At 40.5% G+C, this 11,649-nt stretch overlaps 1 non-coding gene and 1 pseudogene across 1 annotated transcript; both read left to right on the forward strand.

The window, feature by feature from the left end:
• The first annotated feature begins 258 nt into the window (after positions 1-258).
• LOC101427570 (proteasome subunit beta type-5 pseudogene) lies at positions 259-1,117 on the forward strand (annotated as a pseudogene).
• A 1,735-nt stretch (positions 1,118-2,852) lies between these two features.
• LOC111759629 (U6 spliceosomal RNA) lies at positions 2,853-2,955 on the forward strand. Its single transcript, XR_002793551.2, has one exon. It is a non-coding gene; the product is annotated as a U6 spliceosomal RNA (small nuclear RNA).
• The last annotated feature ends 8,694 nt before the right edge of the window (positions 2,956-11,649 follow it).

Consider the following 11,649-nt stretch of genomic DNA (forward strand, 5'->3'; position numbering starts at 1 on the left):
AAAGTGCAGCCTGCCCAGGAATGGCGCCGCCCACACTTCCCGTGCCACTGACGACAACAGAAGCGGACAAAGAAACAAGATGCAGCAAATAGACACAGAGAACAGACAACCAGGGCGGGGGGGGGGGAACAAATAAATAAATAAATAAATCTTAAAAAAAAAAAAAAGGACTTGTTCAAGAGAATGTATAGGATGTAGGAGCGAATCAGGTTGGGGGAAGTAAGGATAACAGAAGGATCAAGAATGTTAGAAGTAGACATGGTGCTGCCCAGCATTTTATTTTATTTTATTTTATTTATTTATTTATTTTATTTTTATTTATTTATTTATTTATTAAAATTATTTAAGCCCAGCATTTTAGAGAGGCCGCTATGTGTGAACCGGGATAGGTTTTTCGGATTTGGGGTCATGTGGATCTGCTGGACCTGGGTCCAGGGAGTCTCAGTGATAGGCTGAATCTGGCCACACCAAACTGGGATGTTACAAAGGAGCCGGGAATCAAAATGTTTCGTGGGACCACCAGCCTCACCTTCAAGTTTTGTCAAGGAGTTATTGTTGCAGTAGACTCCCGGGCCACAGCAAGTGTCTACATTGCCTCCCAGACGGTGAAGAAGGTAATAGAGATCAACCTCTACCTCGGCACCATGGCTGGAGGTGCACAGATTGCAGCTTCTGGGAGCAACTCCTGGCCCAGCAATGTCGAATCTATGAGCTTCAAAACAACGCATCTCTGTAGCAGCTGCATCCAAACTGCTTGTTAATATGGTGTATAAAAAGGCAAGGGCTGTCCATGGGTACCATGGTCTGTGCCTCGGATAAGAGAGGCCTGGATCTCTACTATGTGGACAGTGAGAGGAACTGGATTTTGATGGCCACCTTCTCTGTAGGTTTTAGCTATGTGTATGTCTATGGCGTCATGGATTGGGGCTACATCTATGACCTGGAAGTAGAACAAACCTATTATCTGGCATATTGAGCCATATGCCATGCCACCTACAGTAATGCCCTCTCACAAGGTATGGTCAACCTCCACCATGTCCAGGAGGATGGCTGGATCTGAGTCTGCAGTGACAATGTAGCTGATTTTTATGACAAATTTAATCAGTCTACCCCCTAAAAGAGGGTGGATATGGCTGCTTGCTTTTCTTGGGGGTGATTGTCATTGATAATATCAGTACAATAAATCATCTTCTAGTGAAGGGGTCCATAATTGTGTATATTTTGGCTCTTGTACATTATCGACCTTTATGTTTATCAATTGTTAATAAGCTGCTGCAGGAGAAGACGATTTGGCTCAACCGATAGAGCATTCGCTTACCACATAGGCGGTCCAGGGTTCAAACCCAGGGCCTCCTGACCCGTGTGGTGAGCTGGCCCATGTGCAGCATTGATGCACGCAAGGAGTGCGGTGCCATGCAGGGGTGTCCCCTGCGTAAGGGAACCCCACGCACAAGGAGTGCACCTGGCGCCGCACACAGAGAGCTACGCAGCAAGATGATGCAACAAAAAGAGAAACAGATTCCTGGTGCCACTGACAAGAATACAAGCAGACACAGAAGAACATACAGTGAATGGACAGAGAGAGCAGACAACTGGGGGGAAGGAAGGGGAGAGAAATAAATAAAAAATAAAACTTAAGAAAAAATAATAAGCTGCTGCAAAATTAACTATTTGTTTTGTGTTCTTTGCTGTTAGTATTAAACTACTCAACCTCAAAAAAAGTAACTTTTATTTCTAGGAGATGAGTGAGTTTTTTTGGTGGACACTCTGAGTTTGAGATGCCTTGGAGACAATGAAATGGCAATAGCAGGTCTGGAGCTCAGGGGAAGAGTCTGGTTGGAGACACAAATGTATGAGTCAGTAGCACATGGGAGATAATTGAAGCCTTCCATGTGAATGTTAAGTGTTAACACCTAATGAATTATCTCTGCTCCACTCATAGCATTGTAGCAGAACTTTGAACTCATAATTATTCAATTAATTGTTTGCTGAGTATGTCTGTTTATTTAAGACTAGGCAGTCAACTTCCATGGTGGCAGGGACTCAGGCTGCCTTGGTTGTCATGGTGTCCCTGATCTAACACAATGCCTTCTAAAAAAGATGAGCAGACGCCACAATGAGCAGATGCTACAATGAACAAATGCTGCAAAGAGCAGATGTCACAACCAGCAGATGCCACAACTGCCACAACGAGCAGAAGAAGCAACAAGCAGATGACACAACCAGCAGGGAGCAGAAGTGGCTCATGCAGTTGGGCACTCGCCTCCCACACAGGAGGTCCCAGGTTTGGTTACCAGTGCCTTCTAAAGAAGACAAGCAGACAGACAAGGGAGACATCTCAGGGGGCAGGGGGGGGGATAAATAAAAATAAATTAAACAAATAAATATTTAAAAAAAGAAAGTGAACAGAGCCTGAGGAACCTGTGGGACACCATCAAGCATACCAATATATCCATTGTGGGAATTGCAGAAGGAGAAGAAAGAGAGAAAGGGGCAGAGAATATTCAAAGAAATAATGGCTGAAAACTTCCCAAATTTAATAAAAGACAGGGATATACACATCTAAAATGCTGAACAAATTCTAAACAAGACAAAGCCTAAGAGTCCCACACTGCATCATGTTATAAGCAAACTGTACAATGCCAAAGTTAAAGGGAAAATTCTGAAGCCAGAAGAGAGAATCAATGTGTCATACACAAGGGAGCTCCAATAAGGTTAAGTGCCAATTTCTCATTGGGAACCATGGAGTCAAGAAGGTAGTAGAAAGACATATTTAAAGTGTCAAAAGCAAAAAATTGCCAACCAAAATTCTGTATCTGGCAAAACGATTATTCAAAAACAAGGGAGGGTGCTTGCTTCAGCATCAAATATATTAAAATTGCAATGATACAGGAAAGATTAGCATGGCTCCAGCCCAAGGATGACACATGAATTTGTGAAGTGTTCCATATTTGGGAGAAATTTTTAGGTTGTATATTTATTAGTAGAATAAAATTTTTAAAAAGATTTTTTATTTCTCCCCACCCCCTCATTGTTTGCATTCACTGTGTCTGTGTTTTATGTGCTGATCTCTTTTTGGGAGGCACTGGGAACCGAACCCAGGACCTCCCGTGTGGGAAGGAGATGCACCTAATCGCCTGAGCCATCTCCATTTGCTGTTTTGCTGCGTCTCTCATTGTGTATCCTCGCTGTGTCTCTTTGTTGCGTCATCTCATTATGTCATCTTGCTGCATCAGCTCGCCATGCCAGCCTGTTGTGTCAGCTCGCTGTCTTGCACATCTTCTCCAGGAGGCACCAGGAACTGAAGCCAGATCTCCCATGTGGTAGGCAGGAGTCTGGCACCGGAGCCACATCCACTTCCCAAGAATACATTTTTTAAAAGAAAACCTTAGGACCAAACAATATGGTGACCCCTAATGTGAACTATGGACTATAGATAATAGTACAATTATAGTAATCTTCATCAATTGTAACAAATGTACCACACTAACGCAAGATGTTTAATAATGAGGGGGATATGTGGGAACTCTGTATTTTCTGCATGATTTTCTGTAAACCTTCAACTTCCCTAATAAAATATATGTATTAAAAAAGAATGAGGGGGGATTACAACATTCCCAAATAAACAAAAGCTAAGGGATTTTGTTACCACTAAACCAGCCCTTTAAAAGAAATGCTAAAGGAAGTTCTGTGTATTGAAAGGAAAGGACATTAGACAATTATCTGAAGTCACATGAAGAAACGAAGCTCTCTGGTAAGATAATGACATGGGTAAATAAAAATACCAGTACTATTATATTTTTTATTTGTAAGTCCACTTTTTACTTGTTACAGGATCTAAAATGGTTTTGGACACATAATGTATAAATATGTCATTGTATCAAGAACCACATCGAGGTGGGGGATAGAGGTACATAGGAACATAGTTTGTGTATGCTATATTATAGTTAAAGTTAAGTTGGTATCAAAACAAACAAGAGTGTTATGGATTTAGGACATTAAATTTAAGCCCCCTGGTAATCACAAGGAAAATATCAGAGAATATGCAAACTCAGAGATGAAAGTAAAGTAGAGTTATCAGGAATAGAGGGAAGGGGCAATGGAGATTTTATGCAAAATGAGTGTAGAGTTTCTGTTTGGGGTGGAGGGAAAGTTAAAAGTTACCATAAGGGAGGGTGGTGAGGGTACTGCAACATTGTCAATGTGATTAATCCCACCAAATGATGTTTGGAGGGGTTGGTATATTGTATATACATGTCCACAATTAAATTAAAAAAAAAAAAAAAGTGAGTCTTGTGCCGTAATCATGGTGGACGTGATGGAGTTGCTGAAGTGGCACATCAATGCCAGCAGGCTAGCTCAGTTCATCGACTGGCCCGTATGCTTCATAGGGAGACCGGAAAAGATTCATCCCACTGGGAAAATGTTTATTCTTTCAGATGGAGAAGGAAAAAATGGAACCATTGAGTTGATGGAGACACTTGATGAAGAAATCTCTGGAATCGTGGAAGTAGCCGGAAGAGTGATGAACAAGGCAACCATCATGTGTGCATCTTAAATCCAGTTTAAAGAAGATAACCATCCTTTTGATCTTGAACTCTACAATGAAGCTGTGAAATTTACCCATGAGTTTCCTCAGTTTTTTCCTTTGGGGGTTGTGCAGTATTATTGACCTTGATGAATTTGTTATGATCGTGAATGAAACACAGTAAAGACTGTTGAAAGAGGAGCCTCTAATGTTTGAAGGAGAGAGCCCTGTTATTTCTAATATTTGCTCTTTTTAAAAATCCATTTATCTAATCCAATCCAGTTTTTGAGGGAACTGGTATATTGACATTTCTCACCTAAGGAGTAACAGTTCTCTTATAAGAATTGCTTCTCTTCTGTAGAGTCAGATTGGATGAAGAACAAACCGATTGTCTGGGTTTAGTTTTCTATGATACTAATAAAAATTAGGGAAGCGGACATGGCTCAACCGATACAGCGTCTGCCTACCATGTGGAGGGTCAAGGGTTCGATACCCAGGGCCTCCTGACCCGTGTGGTAAGCTGGCCCACGCACAGTGCTGCCATGCGCAAGGAGAGCTGTGCCATGCAGGGGTGCCCCCATATAGGGGGGTGTGCAAGGAGTGTGCCCCGCAAGGAGAGCCGCCCCACGTGAAAAAAGCACAGCCCACCCAGGAGTGGCACTACACACACGGAGAGTTGATGCAGCAAGATGATGCAACAAAAGAGACACAGTTTCCCTGTGCCACCTAATAATGCAAGCAGACGCAGAAGAACACAGTGAATGGACAGAGAGAGCAGACAACGGGGGGAAGGGGAGAGAAATAAAATCTTTTAAAAAATAAAAATTAAGTTGAAATTAAAACTAAAAAATACTAAAGCAATAATGATAATTAAATGCCATATATGATACTGGATGAGATCTAATAATGGAGGAGAAAAGGCTCAAAAGGACATTGGGGGAAGCAGACTTGGCCCAAAGGATAGGGCGTCTGTCTACCATATGGGAGGTCCGTGGTTCAAACCCCGGGCCCCCTTGACCTGTGTGGAGCTGGCTGATGTGCTCAAGGAGTGCTGTGCCATGCAGGGATGGCCCCCATGTAGGAGAGCCCCATGTGCAAGGAGCGCACCCCGTAAGGAGAGCCGCCCAGCGCGAAAGAAAGTTCAACCTGCCCAAGAATGGCGCCGCACATAGGGAGAAGTGACACAACAAGATGATGCAACAAAAAGAAACACAGATTCCTGGTGCCGCTGATAAGGACAGAAGCAGTCACAGAAGAGCACACAGTGAATGGACACAGAGAGCAGACAACTGGGGCGGGGGGGGGGGGGAAGGGGAGAGAAATATATTAAAAAAATAAATAAAATCTTTTAAAAAATAGGACATTATTGGGATATAAGAAAAAATTGGAATATGGAATGTAGGCTTTTTTATAAGAGTCTCTCACTTGACTGGGGTGATGCACGGGTCTGGGTTCTTTAGGTAAGTTGCAAACCGGGGGCTCTGATGAAAGTCCAATGAAGGTCCTTGATGACTTTCCGGGAGACATTGGCTGTCCAGGGATGAGCTGGGAAATTCTCTCTGAATGATGAAGTCACTTTCCCTTTTGGGGCATTCAGCTGATTAGATGGAGCATCAGTCATTGCTGATGGCAAGCTCCCTGATTGATAGAGATGTGGTCAACTATCTATGCAGTAAACTCAATGGTGACTAAAAAAAAAGAATGTAAGCCTTATATAAATGTTAAATTTCTTGAACTTGATAACCACACTTAAGAGGATTACATAAATGAATATACTTGTTCATAGGAAATATATATGGAAGATTATGTGTTCAAGGATTATGTGTGTGACTTGCTCTCAAATGTTCAGAAAATAGATGATAAATACATAATAGAATGATACAGCAAAGGTGACAAAATATTTAAATTGGTAGATCTGAGTATCTGAGGGGGTGGGGGTATGTTGTAGTTCTTGGCATTTGTATTACTTTTTTTGTTTTAGATTTATTTTATTTATTTCTCCAGCCCTTGGCCCTCCTCCTTTTGCACTTGCTGTCTTCTCTCTGTTTGTTGCGTGCTCTCTGTGTCTGCTTGTCTTCTTTTTAGGAGACACTGGGAACCGAACCCAGGACCTCCCATGTGGGAGGGAGGCACCCAATCACTTGAGCCACATCTGCTCCCTGCTTGTTATAGCTCTCGTTGTGTTTCCTTTTTTGTGTATCCTTGTTGCATCATCTTGTTGTGTCACTTGTTGAGTCAGCTCTCTGCACTAGCCTGTCACATCAGCTTGTTGTCTTGCTTTAGGAGACACTGGGAACCAAACCTGGGACCTCCCATGTGGTAGGTAGGTGCCCAACTGCTTGAGCCTTGTCCACTACCCATTTGTCTTATTGTACATTATTGTAAATATTTATTTATTTATCTTCCCACCTCATTGTTTCCTACTCGCTGTCTGCTTTCCATGTGTGTCCCTTTGCATGTGTTCTTCTGTGTCTGCTTGTCTTCTCTTTAGGTGGCACTGGGAATCAATCCTGGGACTTTCTAGAGTGGGAGAGAGGCACTTACTCTCTTGTGCTACCTCAGCTCCCTGATCTGCTGCTTCTCTTATTGTCTCTCCTCTGTGTCTCTTTTTGTTGTGTCATCTTGCTGCACCAGCTCTCCATGCAGGCCAGCACTCCTGCATGAACCAGCATACCACGCGGGCCAGCACTCCGTGTGGGCCAGCACTCTGTGTGGGCCAGCTCTGCTCAGGCCAGCTTGCCTTCACCAGAAGGCCCTGGGAATCAAACCCTGGACCTCCTGTATGATAGACGAGAGCCCAATTGCTTGAGCCACATCCCCTTCCCCGATTGTATTATTTTTGCAACTGTCCCATAAGTTTGAAATTATTTCAAAATAAAAAGTTCTTTTAAAATTTTGATATAAATGTCATTTGAAAGGAGACTAGAGAATAATCTAGGTAATATCTAACATAGTGATTTCAGTGGTGGTTGAAGATTATGGTTAATACTATACATATAAGAATGCTGCTCTTTTACAAAGTGCTAAGAATGTGGTGATACATGGGAAAATTACAACTAATGTAATGTATGGATGATAGTTAGCAATAATATTGTAATATTTTGCAGCAATGGCAAGAAGATATTTCAATTCTAAAGGACAACAATAGAAGGTATAAAGGGGGTATAGGATTTTAAATTTTGGAGTAATGAAAACCTACTAAAATTGACTGAGGTGATGACAGCACAACTCTGTGATGAAAATGAGAGCCTACTGTGTGTACATTTGGAAAGGATTATACAAAGCATGATACAGTATAACACAGTAATAGATGATGGGTTATGGTTGTTAACAGGACAAAATTTAATTGTGGACATACATATACAACACACCAGCCCCTCCTGGCATCATTGATGGAATTAATCATGTTTTCTTGTGAGTAATAACAATATAATAATAATATAGGGTGTTACTAATTGTTTGGATTGGGGGGAAATACACCAAATATAAGATATGGGCTATAATTAGTAGTAATTTTTTTTAAAGATTTATTTATTTGTTTCTTTGTTTGCTTGTTTATTTATTTATTTATTTCCTTCTCCCCACCTCATTACCTGCTCTCTGTGTCCATTTGCTGTGCATTCTTCTGTGTCTGCTTGTCTTCTCTTTAGGCAGCACCAGGAACTGATCCTGGGACCTTCTGGAGTGGGAGAGAGGGGTTCAATCTTTTGTGCCACCTCAACTCTCCAGTCTGCTGCACCTCTCATTGTTTTTCCTCTGTGTCTCTTTTTATTGTGCCATCTTGCTGTGCCAGGTCTCTGCTCGGGCCAGCTTGCCACGTGTTCCTGCACTCCTGCATGGTCCAGCACTCCACTCAGTCCAGGTCTCTGACCGAGCCAGCATTCCACGTGGGCCAGGTCACTGCATGGGCTAGCTTGCCTTCACCAGGAGGCCCTGGGAATTGAACCCTGGACCTCCGATATGGTACATGGGAGCCCAATTGCTTGAGCCACATCCACTTCCCAATAGTAATATTCTGACAGTGCTCTTTTACAGTTTGTAACAACTGTTTCACAACAATGCAAGGTGTTGGTGGTAGGGAGTTGTATGGGAGCTTTGTATAATGATACACTTTTGTTTTGTAAATTCACAAATTTTACTACTAAAAAATTCAATGAGAAAACAAATGACCCAAGAGAAAAAATGGGCAACAATTCTGAGCAAACACTTCACCAAAGTTATATAGATAGAAGGGCATCAAATAAGTACATGAAAAGATGTCATTAGGGAAATGCAAATGAAACACATACACACAAGATACTATTACGTATCTATTAGACTAGCTAAAAATAAAAAACTGATACCACCACATGGGAGGATGCAGAACAATAGCAACTTTTATGTTGATAGGAATGCAAAACAGTACAGAAACTTGGAAAGACAGTCTGGCAGTTTCTTATAAATTTAAACATATCCTATCCCAGCACTTCCACTCCTAGGTATGCATCCGAGGTAATTGAAAACTTATGCTCCCAGAAAAACCTTACACCAATGTTTAACTGCTAAAAATTGTAAACAACCAAGAAATATGCTTCAATAGGCTAAAGGATAAACAAACTGTAATACATCCATACAATGGAATATTGCTCTACAATAAGAAGGAACAAGCTAATGATTCATGGGACAACATGTACTGCTCTTAGTGAAGGAGTTAGGCACAAAGGCTACATATTGTGTGATTCCATTTATAAACATTCTTTTAAAAAGCAAATCTACAGGGGCAGAAAATAGATCATTGATTCTCAGAGGTTGGAGGAAACAGGGGTCACTACAAAGGGGGCCACACAGAGGAATTTTTAAGATGATGCAACTGTTCTACATGCTACTAAGTAATAGCATATGCATTTTTCAAAATCTTTACAGAGTGAATTTTATGCAAAATTTTAAAAATCAGCAAGGATGTCCAAGGATCCCAGGATAGAATGAAGATGGTGAGGAAAAACAGGAGCTGACCTAATTAACTTTAGAAAATTGTAGTTTGACTGGATACTGTAAGCCTAAAGGAAAAAAAAGTACAAAAAATTTTTTTAGAAACTGTACATAAATGTACTCTAGTTGGTAAATTTGTTTCTTACATTATTTTGAATGAATGAAAATTAAATTACAACATACCAAAATTTGCAGGATATAGCTAAAGCAATACTTAGAAGGAAATGTATAGTATTAAATACTTGTGTTAGAAAAGAAGAAAGTGGTTTTCCAAAATCTGAAGTACTGAAGTTACTGGAAATCATTAATATTATTATTCTTAGTCATATTTTGAGCAAAATTAGAAGGAATATTGGAAAATGAAAGTGATGGTTTTGTTGAAATGGTAGGATATAGGTGTCGTGTCTTCTCCAAAATTTCTTTAATAGGTGTTGTGTCTTTTCAAAAATTTCTTTAAGGCGGCAGACTTGGCCCAGAGGTTAGGGCGTCCGTCTACCACATGGGAGGTCCGCAGTTCAAACCCCGGGCCTCCTTGACCCATGTGGAGCTGGCCCATGCTCAGTGCTGATGTGCTCAAGGAGTGCCTAGCCACACAGGGGTGTCCCCTGTATAGGGGAACCCCACGTGCAAGGAGTGTGCCCCGTAAGGAGAGCCACCCAGCGTGAAAGAAAGTGCAGCCTGCCCAGGAATGGTACCACACACAAGGAGAGCTGACACAACAAGATGACGCAACAAAAAGAAACACAGATTCCCTTGCCGCTGCCAACAACAGAAGTGGACAAAGAAGACGCAGCAAATAGACACAGAGAACAGACAACTGGGGTGGGGGGTGAAGGGGAGAGAATTAAATAAATAAATCTTTTTAAAAATTTCTTTAATATTTTTATAATTTTTATATTATATATTTTATTCCAATATAATTGACATTCAATAATAGTGTTTACCAAAAAATATAAACCAGTCAATTTTTTAAGTGAAAAATCAATACATAACACTTTCCAGGGAATTGCATTACTCTTTCTTATAGCGACGTGATATTTTCCATCAAATATCAGAAAGAAGGATAACTCTGAGACGTAAAATAGACATTACATGAAGCAAGCATGTTACAACACAGCTGCAGATATTGCACACCTTGAATAAAGACCAAGGACAATATTGCTTAGGTTAAATGTTCTATATGATTAAAAGAAGAAAAACATTACCCAAGGCATACAAAGTTCACCAGTGAAGCAAAAACTTTTGAAGGATGTGGGCATAAACTGAACTTCTGAAAGGTACCAACCTGCTTGACAAGTTTTGTTTATAAGCCCTAAGAGAACACGAATGGAAGGAACTAGTGGGGTGGGAGAAATAAATATCTGTTGGTTTTTATCACTAAGGAGAAAAAGAGAGAATCATGTCTCAGTTAATATTATGATAAAGAATTGTCTTGGTGAGGAGCTCATATCTTGGTGTCAGGTGAATTTGGGTTCAAGTCCTGCCTTGGCCACTCCTTGGCCTCTTTGGGCAAATCAATTAATGACAATAACATTTATTGTGCACTGGCTATGTGCCAGGCAGTGTTTTAAGTGTTTTACATGGATTAATTAATTTAATGCTCCCTATGAGGTAGCTGCTATAATTTTCTCCATTTTATGATGAGGAAACTGAGGCACAGAGACTTGCCCAAGATTATCACACATTTATTAAGGGGAGGAGCTGTTTCCACAAAGTCTGTCATATATCTCAAAGCCTTCTAGTAACTTCCTTTTCCTGCTTGAGTTAGCAAAAGCTAGTTTCTGTTGCTTGCAATCAAAGAACCTGAAGTGATGCGATAACTTAGAGGGTTCTTTATACATATTACCATGCAAGTGTAAATAAGTTAGACCCAAATAATAATAAATGGTAGATATTATTCCTATTTGATGACATACAAGTAATATCCTAAGAAGAAGAAAGATTATTGTTAGGGTAAGTTAACTGAGAAAGTAAGAAACTTGTTATTGGAAATTGTATATGAATTTTTTTTCAGAACAATTTTAAACTAAAGGAAAGGTCTAAGTATGGCACAAATAATTTTTTTTTCCTGAAGCATTTGAGAGTAAATTGCTGACCGGATACTTGATCAAATATTTTAGTTTGTATTTCCTATAACACAGACATTCTTTTCC

The sequence above is a fragment of the Dasypus novemcinctus genome, chromosome 24, assembly GCF_030445035.2.
Source record: "Dasypus novemcinctus isolate mDasNov1 chromosome 24, mDasNov1.1.hap2, whole genome shotgun sequence".
Taxonomy (NCBI): domain Eukaryota; kingdom Metazoa; phylum Chordata; class Mammalia; order Cingulata; family Dasypodidae; genus Dasypus; species Dasypus novemcinctus.